This window comes from Rana temporaria, chromosome 1 (assembly GCF_905171775.1).
Source record: "Rana temporaria chromosome 1, aRanTem1.1, whole genome shotgun sequence".
Taxonomy (NCBI): Eukaryota; Metazoa; Chordata; class Amphibia; order Anura; family Ranidae; genus Rana; species Rana temporaria.
In genome coordinates, this window is record NC_053489.1 from 669,428,890 (window position 1) to 669,442,818 (window position 13,929).

General features: G+C 47.3%; 1 protein-coding gene across 1 annotated transcript in view; it reads right to left on the minus strand.

Moving 5' to 3' along the window:
• Nucleotides 1-4,087, minus strand: part of LOC120924602 (von Willebrand factor A domain-containing protein 5A-like) — a 41,118-nt gene extending 37,031 nt beyond the window's left edge. Inside the window, exon 1 of the mRNA XM_040335593.1 lies at nucleotides 3,841-4,087. The gene's annotated coding sequence lies outside the window, so the exon portion shown is untranslated. The remainder of the gene's footprint in view (nucleotides 1-3,840) is intronic.
• Between the last annotated feature and the right edge of the window lie 9,842 nt (nucleotides 4,088-13,929).

Sequence of the window (13,929 nt, forward strand, 5' to 3'; positions counted from 1 at the left end):
ATTATTATTATTATTATTAAAGGTAGAAGGGCCCTGGATGGCAACCCCCCTTTTTTTATAATTTTTTTATATATATATATTTATTAAAGGGCTCAGAGGTCCCCAGGGCCCCATGTGGCAAACCCCCTTTTTTAATATATATTTTTTTTATTATTAAAGGGCCCAGAGGTCCCCAGGGCCCTGGATGGCAACCCCTCTTTTTTTTATAAATGTTTATTTTTTTATAAATATTTTTTATTTATTTTTATTAAAGGGCCCAGAGGTTTTTTTTTTATTATTATTATTATTATTAAAGGGCTCAGAGGTCCCGGATGGCAACCCCCCTTTTTTGTAATTTCTTTTTATAAAAAAGAATAATAATTTGTGTATATATATATATATATATATATATATATATTTATTTGTTTTTTATTAAAGGGCCCAGAGGTCCCCAGGGCCCCGGATACTTACCCTTTTTTTATTTGGTCTGGTCCAGTCATATAACTCAGGAGCTCCAGCATCCCTGCGTAAGAGAGCGCTTCACATCTGAATTCCAGGAGCCATGGGGGCAGATTTACAAAAATTGGAGCACTCAGAATCTGGTGCAGCTTTGCATGATAACCAATCAGCTTCTAACTTCAGCTTGCTCATTTAAGATTTGACAATAAAACCTGGTTACTATGCACACAGTTGCACTGGACTCGGTGTGCACCAGTTTTACTAAGTCTCCCCCATGGTGTCACCCATAGGCTCCCATAGCCCAGCAATTGTTCATGAAGCTTCATCTCCCCTGCAGCTGTTGCTAACTGACACAGGAGAGTCGAAGCTGTGGGATCACATGACTGGACAAGATTAACCACATCAATACTGGGATCTTTTGCCCCCTTCCTTCCCAGACCAATTTTCAGTTTTCAGCGCTCTCGCACTTTCAATGACAATTGTGCGGTCATGCTACGCTGTACCCAAATGAAATTTTTATCATTTTGTTTGCACAAATAGCGCTTTCTTTTGCTGGTATTTATTCATGACTCCGTTTTTTTTTTTTGCGATATAAGCGGAAAAAGAGCAGAAATTTGGAAAAAAAAAAACTATGGCCCAGATTCACGTAGGAGATACGACGGCGTATCTCTGAGTGTGAGGCATCGTATCTTGGCGCCTGATTCATACAATCAGATACGCCAGAATTTTTCTAAGATACGACCAGCGTAAGTCGCCTACGCCGTCGTATCTTAACAGCATATTTACGCTGGCCGCTAGGGGCGCGTACGCTGATTTACGCCTAGAATATGTAAATCAGCTAGATACGCCAATTCACGAACGTACGCCCGGCCGTCGCATTACAGATACGCCGTTTATGTTAGGCTTTTTCCGGCGTAAAGTTACCCCTGCTATATGAGGCGAAGCCAATGTTAAGTATGGACGTCGGGCCAGCGTAAAATTTTCTGCCGATTACTTTGTTTGCGTAAGTCGTTCGCAAATAGGGCTGTGCGTCATTTACGTCGAAAGCATTGGCTTTTTGCGGGTTAATTTGGAGCATGCGCACTGGGATACTTTCACGGACGGCGCATGCGCCGTTCGTAAAAAGCGTCATTTACGTGGGGTCACAATACATTAACATAAAACACGGCCACATGTTCCATATTTGAGTTAGGCGATCTTACGCCGGCCTATTTACGCTACGCCGCCGCAACTTTGCTTCGAGAATACGGCACTTGCCTGTCAAAGTTGCGGAGGCGTAGCGTAAATAGGATACGTTACGCCCACTCACTCACCCACTGTCCAACCACGGCTGATCACGATGTAAACAGGAAGAGCCGTTGATGGCTCTTCCTCACTCGCGTCTGACAGACGCGAGTAAAGGAGAGCCGATCGGCGGCTCTCCTGACAGGGGATTGTTTATCAGCACAGCCCCCCCTCGGATCGCCACATGGACCACCAGGGAGTGCCCCCTGGCCCTGGACCACCAGGGAAGAAAAAAAGGGGGGGACCAAAAAAAGTCTAAAAAAAATAAAAAATAAAAAAAAAGTCTGAGAAAAACAAAAAAAGTCTGGAAAAAAAAGATGCCAATCAATGCCCACAAATGGGCACTGACTGGCAACATAAGTAAATCAGTGCCGCCCCACAGTGTCCATCAGTGACACCCCACAGTGCCCATCTGTGCCACCCCACAGTGCCCACCTGTGCCACCCCACAGTGCCCATCTGTGCCACCCCACAGTGCCCATAAGTGCCACCCATGAGTGCCCATCTGTGCAGCCTATGAGTGCCCAGTGCTGCCCATGAGTGCCCATCGGTGCCGCCCATGAGTGCCCATCAGTGCCGCCCATGAGTGCCCATCAGTGCCGCACATGAGTGCCCATCAGTGCCGCCTATGAGTGCCCATCAGTGTCACATACAAGCGCCGCTAATCAGTGCCATCTCATCTGTGCCCATCAGTGCCGCCATATAAGTGCCCGTAATTGAAAGAGAAAACGTACTTATTTACAAAAAAAATTACAGAAAAAAATAAAAACGTATTTTTTTAAAAAAAAATTCAGTTTTATTTTAGTTGTTGCGCAAAAAAAAAAAAAAAAAAAAAAAAAAAAAAAAAAAAAATCGCAGAGGTGATCAAATACCACCAAAAGAAAGCTCTATTTGTGGGGAAAAAAGGACGCCAATTTTGTTTGGGTACAGTGTAGCATGACCGCGCAATTGCCATTCAAAGTGCGACAGTGCTAAAAGCTGAAAATTGGCTTGGGCGGGAAGGTGCGTAAGTGCCCTGTATGGAAGTGGTTAAATATATTTCATTACTTGATTCCCTTGTGGCACTTGCTGTGTGTGTTTTGTGGCTTGGGAAAATATCGCTTTAGCTTGCAGGTTTATTAAATTAAATTTCACCTAGTTGCACCTCAAACCCAACCCATCGTCACAGAAAGCCCACCTACTCCACATATAGGTTGTCCACTTTCCCTCAGATTGGGTGAAGTTGTAGGGCCAGATCCACGTACCTCGGCGCATATATAAGACTGGCGTAGCGTATCTCAGATACACTACGCCGCCGTAACTTAGAGCGGAGGTTCCTTATCCACAAAGAATTAGCGCCGTAAGTTACGGCGGCATAGTGTAAATGTGTCGACGTAAGGGCGCGCAATTCAAATGACTAAGATGTGGGCGTGTTTTATGTTAATTCATCTTGACCCCACATAAAATACCTTTTATTGGAATGGCGCATGTGCCGTCCGTGGGAATATCCCAGTGCGCATGCTCGAAATCACGTCGCAAATAGTCAATGCTTTCGACGTGAACGTAAATTACGTACAGCCCCATTCACAGACGACTTACGCAAACAACGTAAAACACGACGCTGTTCGTACGTTTCCGACGACAATACCTAACATGACTTACCCCTGCTTTATGAGGGGTAACGTTACGCCGAAAAAAGCCTTATGTAAACTACGTAAAAAAATGCGCCGGGCGGACGTACGTTTGAGGATCGCTGTATCTAGCTAATTTGCATACTCTACGCGGAAATCAACGGAAGCGCCACCTAGCGTCCAGCGTAAATATGCACCCAAGATCCGACGGCGTACTAAGACGTACGTCAGTCGGATTTAGCCCACATTCAGTCGTATCTTGTTTTGTGGATACAAAACAAAGATACGTCGGGGCATCGTAAAACTTACGCGGCGTATCAATAGATACGCCGGCGTAAGTTCTTTGTGGATCTGGGCCGTATACTTAATTTTTGTACCACCAGCAGAGCCTAGCTTGATCTAAAAATATTCCAGGTATAGTATAACTATGCAGTATCACTCGGCCTGTGTCCATCTACCTGAGACCTGTGAACTACCATACAAAACACAATGTTCCCTGGGCCACTGACCTTTCCCTTTAGCTGAGTGTAGACAATAGACCTTTGTCCCTGGAAGAAGCAAGTGGGGACTTGGGACAGGATGATGCCTTCCACACCAGAAGGAAGGGTCCATATGAGAGAGACGTCCTCCACAGGGGGCTGTAAGGAATACTTAAGTGCCCGAAGAACCTTGGGAGGGGTATTAATAAAAAAGAAAAACAGTAGGCTTACCAAATCAGAACCTGAGACAAAAACAACAAGAAGATAAACATGAATAACCAATTAAAAGACAAAAAGAACAAAAATTATATCAACTTTCAATCCAGAGGTTTCCCCCACAGTAATGTTTTTAACCAATACATATAAAATCATACTTGGGGGGCACACCCTAAAATGTGTTTACATTCAAGATGGTGCTGCTATAAGACCAACAAACAGTACAAAACAGATTATAGCGCACACATACAAGAATTACATTTATCCTGCAAGGCTAGTTAAAAACACCTGAACATATTAAAAAAAATAAAAAGAGGATTTTTGTACTCACCGTAAAATCCATTTCTCTGAGTTCATGGACGGACACAGCAGCATCTTGACCTTAGGGTATTATCCTCCTTCAAGGAGATTGACTAGGCAGAAAAACAGCATGTTAGGTGTTAAACACTCCACACAGTACCTCCCAAGGGGCAGTTTCCCCGGGAACATCCTCCTCTCTCTGCATCTGCAGCCTCAGTTCGTCAACAAGCAGTACAAACAAAGGAGGGGTGGGTGCTGTGTCCGTCCATGAACTCAGAGAAATGGATTTTACGGTGAGTACAAAAATCCTATTTTCTCTTCCGTTCATGGACGGACACAGCAGCATTGACCTTAGGAACGTCCCTAAGCAGTGTCAAAAAATCGAGGGGTGCGAAAACACAGCAAACCAACTTCACCCCAAACAAACCAGAGCTCCTCAACGGAGGAACTTCAACCTTAAACAGCTGCCTGCAAAACTTGCGGCCACTCACATGCACCTTGTAAAACTTTGAGAAGGTGTGGACTGACGACCAAGTCGCTGCCTTACACACCTGTAAAACAGACGCCTGATGGCGGAAAGCCCAGGAGGCACCAATTGCGATGGTCGAATGCGCCGTAACCGGGAAGGGGGGGCGCCCGCCCCTTTAGAGTATAGGCCTGAAGCACGACCTGCCTGATCCACCTACAAATGGTGGCCGACGAGACCGCCAGACCCTTCTTAGGACCAGTCACTGACACGAACAGTGAATCTGACCTCCGGAACGGAGCCGTAGCAGACAGGTACACCCATAGGGCTCAAACCACGTCCAAGGAATGTAACGCAGCCTCTTTTGGATTCGCCGGCCGAGGACACAAGGATGGAAGAACAATGTCCTCATTAAGGTGAAAGGCCGAAACAACCTTAGGAAGGAACGACGGCTGCAGACGCAGCACCACCTTATCCTTATGGATGACCAAGTAAGGAGCCTTGCAAGACAAGGCCGTCTGACCGATGTAACTGCCACCAGAAAAAACACCTTCTGGGACAGAGTCAATAGAGGGATCTCCCTAATGCCCTCAAACGGAGGCTTTTGAAGGTCGAGGCTCTGGACAGCAAGGGAGTCTTATCCAGGGCTGACTCACAAACACATTTTAGGCCCTGCACCAACTGGTCGGCAAGCGCCACACAGTCCGGAGGGGCTTGATGCTCCCCCAACTCGTAAAGCAACAACTTTGACTGTTCAGTAAGTGTCTGAGACACTATAGCCCTGGCCAAGACCGGCCTCACCGCCGAACCCACCACCGTGAACATGGAACAGGCCACAGTCTCAGCTCTCCTATCTGCGGGGTCCTTGAAAGCGGGAGCCACTTCCACAGGCAACGTGGTCACCTTGTTCAGTCTGGACACAGGGGGGTCCACTGACGGAGGAGAGGTCCATTTCCTCAGGAAATCCTCCTCAAAAGGGTAACGGACCACAAAACATCTTGGAACAGAAAAAACCCTTTGCGGCCGATCCCATTCCTTGTACAAAAATGTTTCTAGATAAGGAACACAAGGAAACACTTTTGCAGTGCGGGCCGGCTTACGGAACCCAAAAGGGACCGACATCTCCGATGTCTCCGCTGAATCCTCATTTTTTTGAGTATCCCGCACCGCAGTGATAAGAGTTCCAACTAGCGCCCTATCATGCTCCGACCCTGATGCAGTGTCATCCTCACTGCCTGTGTGGACTTGTCCTGCATCCTCTGACACCTCGGAACCAGGGACGGGAGCAGAAGATGGGCCCGATTCCGTGTCAGAGGCATCCACAGAAGAAGGCGGGGGAGGGGGGGCGCTTTTTACCCCCCTCTGGCCACACGCCACTTCTACCCTGGCAACAAACGCCTCTAGGACTGCCGTCATAGCATCCACCGAGGCCGCAGGTACAGGGGCACTAAGGGTTAATTCCGGAATTGTCAGGGGGAGATGCGTCCAGTTCTGACACCATGTTAGTCCACCCGTTTGTCACCCCCGGAATGCAAGGCAAGATCCACAGGCCAGCCTCCCGGCCGCAGCAGAGAAACAGGGGACTCTCACCACCCCGACCAGGCCTGTACCGCTGCTGTCTGCCTCCCAGAGCGCTGCTCCGTGCTGTACCGTCCCTCAGGATGTGTGCTGGAGCCGCTTGCGCCGTTTATTTTGCCACTAGAGGCAAATACACTTTCCAAAATGGCCGCCAACATGCAAACAGAGCATGTGGGCTACAAGAAAATGGCCGCCGATCTCCAATAAAGGCGCCTGGCGCCGCCAACATGGCGGCTGTGAAGGTAATCCAAAAAAACACCTCACACAGCAGAAAACACCCGGTACGCCCAGGCAGGCCCCCCCCGCACACACGGCAGCAACAGCACCCCCGCATAGCAGACACAGCCCCCAGCCTCAGGATGGAGCCTTCCCCAGGCAGACCCCCCACCTCACGGCCGACCCAGCCACCTAGAACGTGGAGAAAGGAGGGGAGGAAGGGAGAGAGGAAAGCAGGGTGGACCCTCAATCAACCTCCCCAGGAATGCACCAGCCAAACCACCCTGCCAAGGCAAGGGGATACTACTTACCCATCCTGCGACCACCGGCTGGAGGCATTCCAGACAGACCCAACGTCCGCAGGCAGATACGGCATGGCTGTCGGCCCGGCACACTGTGACACAGCCATAGAGACCGGTCAAATGTGTGCCTTGTAGCATATAGCTCACCGCCCACCCCTGGAGCAACGGGGCATGTCGTAGATGGCCCAGCGCATAGCTAAAGGCTGGCACACGCTCGATGGCCGAATATGGGGGGACTACAAGGATCGCAGATCCAGCCTGTCACCCAGTCGGCAGTTGATTGTAGATCCCAGGATCCAAAAATGCAGGAAAAAATCAAAAAAAGGGGAAAAAAACTCCAGAGCACATGGGCTCCAGAAGGGACATGTCTTCTCCTAACGCTAGGCAGAAAAAAACTGTAGCTGCATGAGGCAGAGAGTGGGATGTACCCTGGGACCCGCCCCCTGGGAGGTGCTGTACTGAGAGAAGTGTTTTAACACTTGAAGTGCTGTTTTTTCTGCCTAGTCTCTCCTGAAAGGAAGGATATATAACCCTAAGGTCAATGCTGCTGTGTTCGTCCATGAACGGAAGAGAAAAATGTTTTTATTTTCCTTGCATGTCCCCTATAGATCTATAGCGACTGCACTTCCAAGTGCCCTTGCTGTGCACTTGTAGTGCACAGTGGATTTACCTTTAGTAAATAAACCCCCCAGTGACATGGGACAAGACACTTCACAGAGGACTCTGTATCTTTTATTACTGGACACAGTGAAAGCTTATCTCTAAGTAGGGAAACTGACTTAAAGGAGTTGTAAAGGCAGAAGGTTTTTTATCTTAATGCAATCTCCTGATTGGTGCCATTGGCTCCCGCAGCTGTCAAAGTCAGTTAGCCAATGAGGAGAGAGAGGGGGCGGGGCAGAATGACAGCTCTGTGTCTGAATGGATGCACGGAGCTGCAGCTCCACTCGGGTGCCCCCATAGCAAGCTGCTTTGCTGTGGGGGCACTCAACAGAAGGGAGGAGTCAGGAGCAGCAAAGAGGGAACCGAGAAGAGGAGGATCCAGGCTGCTCTGGGCAAAACCAACTGCACAGAGCAGGTAAGTATTTTATGTTTGTTATTATATAAAAAAAAAAAAAACCCAAGACTTTACAATCACTTTAATTTTAGATTTTTCACAAGACCTCAGTCTCTACCTGGTTCCCTGGCATTGATGAGCTTGCTCCTTGTGAAAGGTACCCCCCGCAGGGAGAAGGTGACCCCAAGCTGATCACATGTGCAGCACATCAAATAGAGGCTATATGGAAAGGCCCACAGAAAATCGACCAGAAGTTTGGTGAGGTTTAAGTACCATGTTCATCTAGGTAAGTTCAGTGCCGTGAGAATCACCAGATCATCCACTATGATGAGTGAGTGAGAAACTTGTAAAGCGCAACACATGCAAACTGAATCGCCTCTGGGCGCTGTATCCATTTCATGGGTAAGGAACCCCTTGACCTCAGAAGAGATGGGTTTTAATCTTTCTCCTGAAGGCCAAGTGGTCCGACTCCAGTCGGATAGTGGTTGGTAGTGCATTCCACAGGTGAGGTCCCTGGACTGCAAATCTTCGATCTCCTTTGGACTTGTATCTGGCTTTGGGTATCTGGAGTAGGTTTTGATTGGTGGATTGCAGAATGCGATTGGGGTTATGGGCTTTTATTTTTTCGCATATATATTGGGGGACATTGCCTTGAATACACTTATGTATTAGACAGAGTGCCTTGAAAGTGATTCTGTCTTTTACTGGCAACCAATGAAGGGATCTCAGTGAAGGTGAAATTGATTCCCATGGTTTTTTTTTCGGTCACTAGTTGAGCGGCCGTATTTTGAACGACTTGCAGACGAGTGATTTGGTATTTGGAGTCCTAGATAGAGGGCATTTGCCTAGTCGAGTCTGGAATTGATGATTGTTCCCACCACGACTGTAATGTCCTCTTTCGAGATAGAGGATTCCTGCTCCTGGAGACAAAGCTGCTCAGTTTGTTGTTAAATCTCAAAGCCAGAAGGTTCACTTATAGTCCTCCCACCTGCAAAAGAGGTATTGAAATACCTCTGAGGTGAAGGGGCCATGCTCTGGAGTCTAGGCGACTGCTGGGCTCTGAGGAAGAAGGTTGGTCTTCGAAACGCGTCAGGCGGCAGTGGCCGTCGTCATTCCCTCTATGACCATCTGGAGTGTTTTGGTTTCTACTTACTGCTGCTACCTGTGGAAACTGTGTACATTGTGCTCCTTTCAACTTTGTTTGTGAGTAGTTTCCTTTGATCTTTTTAAATAAAATCTGGTTTAAGGATAATGCAATAGGCTGGCGCGCCCTTTCTTTCTTCTTCTCGTCTCGGCGTTTATGCCTGAGGAAGTCCACCAGCCAATTTTCCACACCTGGGATGTGTGCATGTTGTTGTGAGTATGAAACATTGTTGGAGCGAGAGGAAGTAAACATAATAAAATAGGAAGGGGTGGGTAGGTAACATGTATGAGGGTTTTTGCACATATAGCAACTTTAGATAACATATGCACACCCACAGATGGATCCCAGCTTTCTTACCATTCTATAACTATGTAACTCAAGGTCCGTCCTTCTAGGGGTGTAGCAGTGGCGTCACTAGGGTTGGTGTCACCCGGTGCGGTAAAACATGGTGTCACCCCCCCCCCTCTGTCTAGGCTGCCCAGCACCAAGCAGGCGGCGCACCCCAAACCAGCCCCTGTAAATGATAGTATAGGGCAGTATAGTGGCAGGTTAGGGTAGTATAGAGTGGTATAATGGCAGGTTGGTGTAGTGGGGGAGTATAGGACAGGTTAAGGTGGTATAGGGCATGTTGGGGTGATATAGGATAGTTTGGGGTGGTATAGGGCAAGTTAGGGTTGCATAGGGCAGGTTGGGGTGGTATAGGGCAAGTTAGGGTGGTACAGGGCAGGTTGGGGTGGTATAGTGCAAGTTAGGGTGGCATAGGGCAAGTTGGGATGGCATGGGAAATGTTGGGGTGGTACAGGGCAAGTTAGGGTGGCATTGGGCAGGTTGGGGTGGTATAGGGCAAGTTATGGTGGCATAGGGCAAATTGGGGTGGTACAGGGCAAGTTAGGGTGTCACAGGGCAAGTTGGGGTGGCATGGGAAAGTTTGGGGTGGTACAGGGCAGGCTGGAGTGGTACAGGGCAGGCTGTGGTGGCACAGGGCAGGCTGGGGTGGTACAGAGCAGGCTGGGGTGGTACAGGGCTGTTTGGGGGGTACAGGACAGGCTGGGGTGGTATAGGGCTGTTTGGGGTGGTACACTGCAGGTTGGGGTGGTACAGGGCAGGCTGGGATTGCACAGGGCAGGCTGGGCATGTCAGCTAAAAAAAAAAAAACGGGATGGTGTCACCCCTCTAGCAGGTGTCACCCGGTGTGGACCGCACGCCCTGCACCCCCCTAGCAACGCCTCTGGGGTGTAGGCTCTTGTATACTCTTACCTTGGGTTGCATGCGGTCTTTGCCAATGAAAAACTCAAAGGTTCCACTTCCTGCCCGGGCCATGCCTTTAATGAGGGATGTGGAGGCTCCTTCACCGATCCCAAATGTAAAACACCTGCAAAGGGAGGACAAGTCTTAATTACTCCCTGCACTTGGCTGTACAGGACGATTAGAACTAAAAACGCTCTTGGATCAGACCATTCTGAAAGGCAAAGCTTTGACATTTTCTGATGGTCTTGAAGTTTGTCTGGCCAGTGAGTTATCCCATTATTGGAATGTGTAAGGGACAGGGTCGGAGTTTTCTTTCAGAATGGTTTAGTATTAAGCAGTAAAAATCAGGGTACTAGTCTCATTCTTAAAAAAAAAAAAAAAAAAACAACCACATAACTATCAGCAGGATAGGATATCAACTGCAAGTTGTTTAAAATCTTGTATTTATTAATTTATTGTGGTCGGAACTAAAACAAATAAAATAAATACATACTAAAATAAAATAAATGAATGAAAAATGTATATTTACATTTTGGTGCAAATCAAATACTGCAGCCAAGAGCTTGGTTCTGTTTTTCTTTCCAGCCAGAAATCAGATTTTCAGTTAACCACTTATAAGCCCCGGACCAAAATGCAGCTAAATGCCCAGGCCAGGTTTTGCAATTCGGCACTGCGTCGCTTTAACAGACAATTGCGCGGTCGTGCGACGTGGCTCCCAAACAAAATTGACGTCCTTTTTTTCCCACTAATAGAGCTTTCTTTTGGTGGTACTTGATCACCTCTGCGGTCTTTATTTTTTGCGCTATAAACAAAAATAGAGCGACAGTTTTGAAAAAAATGCAATATTTTTTACTTTTTTCCATAATAAATATTCCCTAAAAATATATAAAAAAAAAATTTTTCCTCAGTTTAGGCCGATACGTATTCTTCTACATATTTTTGGTAAAAAAAATCGCAATAAGCGTTTATCAGTTGGTTTGCGCAAAATTTATAGCGTTTACAAAATAGGGGATAGTTTAATTGCATTTTTATAATTTTTTTTTTTACTACTAATGGCGGCGATCAGTGATTTTTTTCGTGACTGCGACATTATGGCGGACTCTTCGGACAATTTTGACACATTTTTGGGACCATTGTCATTTTCACAGCAAAAAATGAATTTAAATTGCATTGTTTATTGTGAAAATGACAGTTGCAGTTTGGGAGTTAACCACAGGGGGGCGCTGTAGGAGTTATGTTTCACCTAGTGTGTGTTTACAACTGTAGGGGGGTGTGGCTGTAGGTCTGAAGTCATCGATTGCGTCTCCCTATAAAAAGAATCACACGGTCGATGCAGCCGCCACAGTGAAGCACGGGTGTTTACATACGGCTCTCCCCGTTCTTCAGCTCCGGGGAGCGATCGTGAGGGGGGCGGCTAGAAATGAATAGCCGCCCCCCTAATCCCGGATCGCTCCCCGACGATTTCCGACTGCCGCATGTACCGGGGGGAGGTCCCGATCGGACACCCGACCCGCGGAAAGGCAGGGACATACGGGTACGCCCATCTGCCTGTACGTGCCATTCTGTGGACGTATATGTACATGCGGCGGTCGTTAAGTGGTTAAAGTAATCACTGTTATAGTAGTGAGAAAAGGGAACGCCCCTGAACTACCCGCAGTAACTCACTTGAAGATGATGAGCAGGAAGGGATTGAGAAACACCCATTGGCCGATATTCTCTGAAATTAATGAACACGGAAGCGACAACCTTTTTTCACTTCCGGTTTCAGTTCATTTATTCCCCTGGCTACTGTGGCTGGAGTAGCAACTAATCAAGCATGGTCTGTACCTGAACAGCTGCAGTAGAGAGCAGAAGAGACATCGGGCTTCTAATAGATCCATGATGTCTCCATAAAAAGAACATGTCCCCTACCCATGCTAACACATAGGGAGCTTAAAGGGGTTGTAAACCCACATGTTTTTGCACCTTAACCACTTAAGGACCGCCTCCTGCAGATATACGTCAGCAGAATGGCACGGCTGGGCACAAGCATGTACCTGTACGTGTCTCTTTAAGTGCCGAGCCGTGGGTCGCGGGCGCACGCCCACGACCCGGTCCGAAGCTCTGTGACCGCGGCCGCGGGACCCACGGACCCAATTGCCGCTGGAGTCCCGCGATTGGTCCCGTTCTTCACTGTGGTGCTGTCATCGATCGTGTGTTCCCTGATATAGGGAAACACGATCAATGATGTCACACGTCCAGCCCCGCCCCCCTACAGTTAGAAACACAGATGAGGTCACACTTAACCCCTTCAGCGCCCCCTAGTGGTTAACTCCCAAACTGCAATTGTCATTTTCACAGTAATCAGTGCATTTTTATAGCATTTTTTGCTGTGAAAATGACAATGGTCCCAAAAATGTGTCAAAATTGTCCGAAGTGTCCCCCATAATGTCGCAGTCACGAAAAAAATAAATCGCTGGTTGCCGCCATTAGTAGTAAAAAAAATAATAATAAAAATGCAATAAAACTATCCCCTATTTTGTAAACACATTGGCCCGGATTCACATACATCGGCGCATATTTATGCCGGCGTAGCGTATCGAATATACGCTACGCCGACGCAGCGCACAGAGGCAAGCACAGTATTCACAAAGCACTCGCTCCCAAATCTACGCTGGGTTTCCTCGGCGTAAGCCAGCATAGGTGGAAGTGGGCGTGAGCCATGCTAATGAGGCGTGACCCCATGCAAATGATGGACTGAGCGTCATAAAGATACGAATAACGTACGGCACATGCGCCGTCCCGTGGACGCATCCCAGTGCACATGCATTTTGGGTAATCTTGAGGTTTGACAAGTTTGGTGTTTATTTACTCAGCACACCCCCATCTTTTATATTTTAGCAGGCTGTCTGCGCAGAATCACATATATACTGTATACATGATTCTGCATTGCCAGGTAGGGGGCACAGCACATGTCGATCATCGGGGCCCCCGGCCAGTGATTCACCACCTGGTGAATTGGCTGTGATCTTCCCTGACCACAGCCCTGTGCGTGTAAACAGCACACAGTGTTCAGTGCGATTCAGTTCGCATGCCCAGCGCTTTATAAGTTTTTCATTCATTCATTCATTCAGTGACAGGGGATCTCATTGCTAAGCAGGGATTCAAAATAACTAGATCGTCAGTAAAATCAGCACACAGTACACTCATTACACATTGTTAGGCACATATTTAATTGATTGATCGCCCTGGATGTTAACCCCTTCCCAGCCAGTGTCCTTATTACAGTGACAGTGCATATTATTAGCACTGATCACTGTAATAATGTCACCAGTGATGTCAGTGGCAGTTAGTTCCCACAAAGTGTTAGTTAGTGTCAGATTGCCCGCCATCCCACTATAAAAGTTAATGATCACCGCCATTACTCGTATAAAAAAGATTAATAAATAAAAATTCCAGCATATATCCCATAGTTTGTAAACGCTATAACTTTCACACAAACCAATCAATATACACTTATTGGGATTTTTTTTATCAAAGACATGTGTCAAGAGTACATTTAGGCCTAAATGTATTAAGAGATTTGATACTTTAAACATTTTTATGTGTTTTTGTT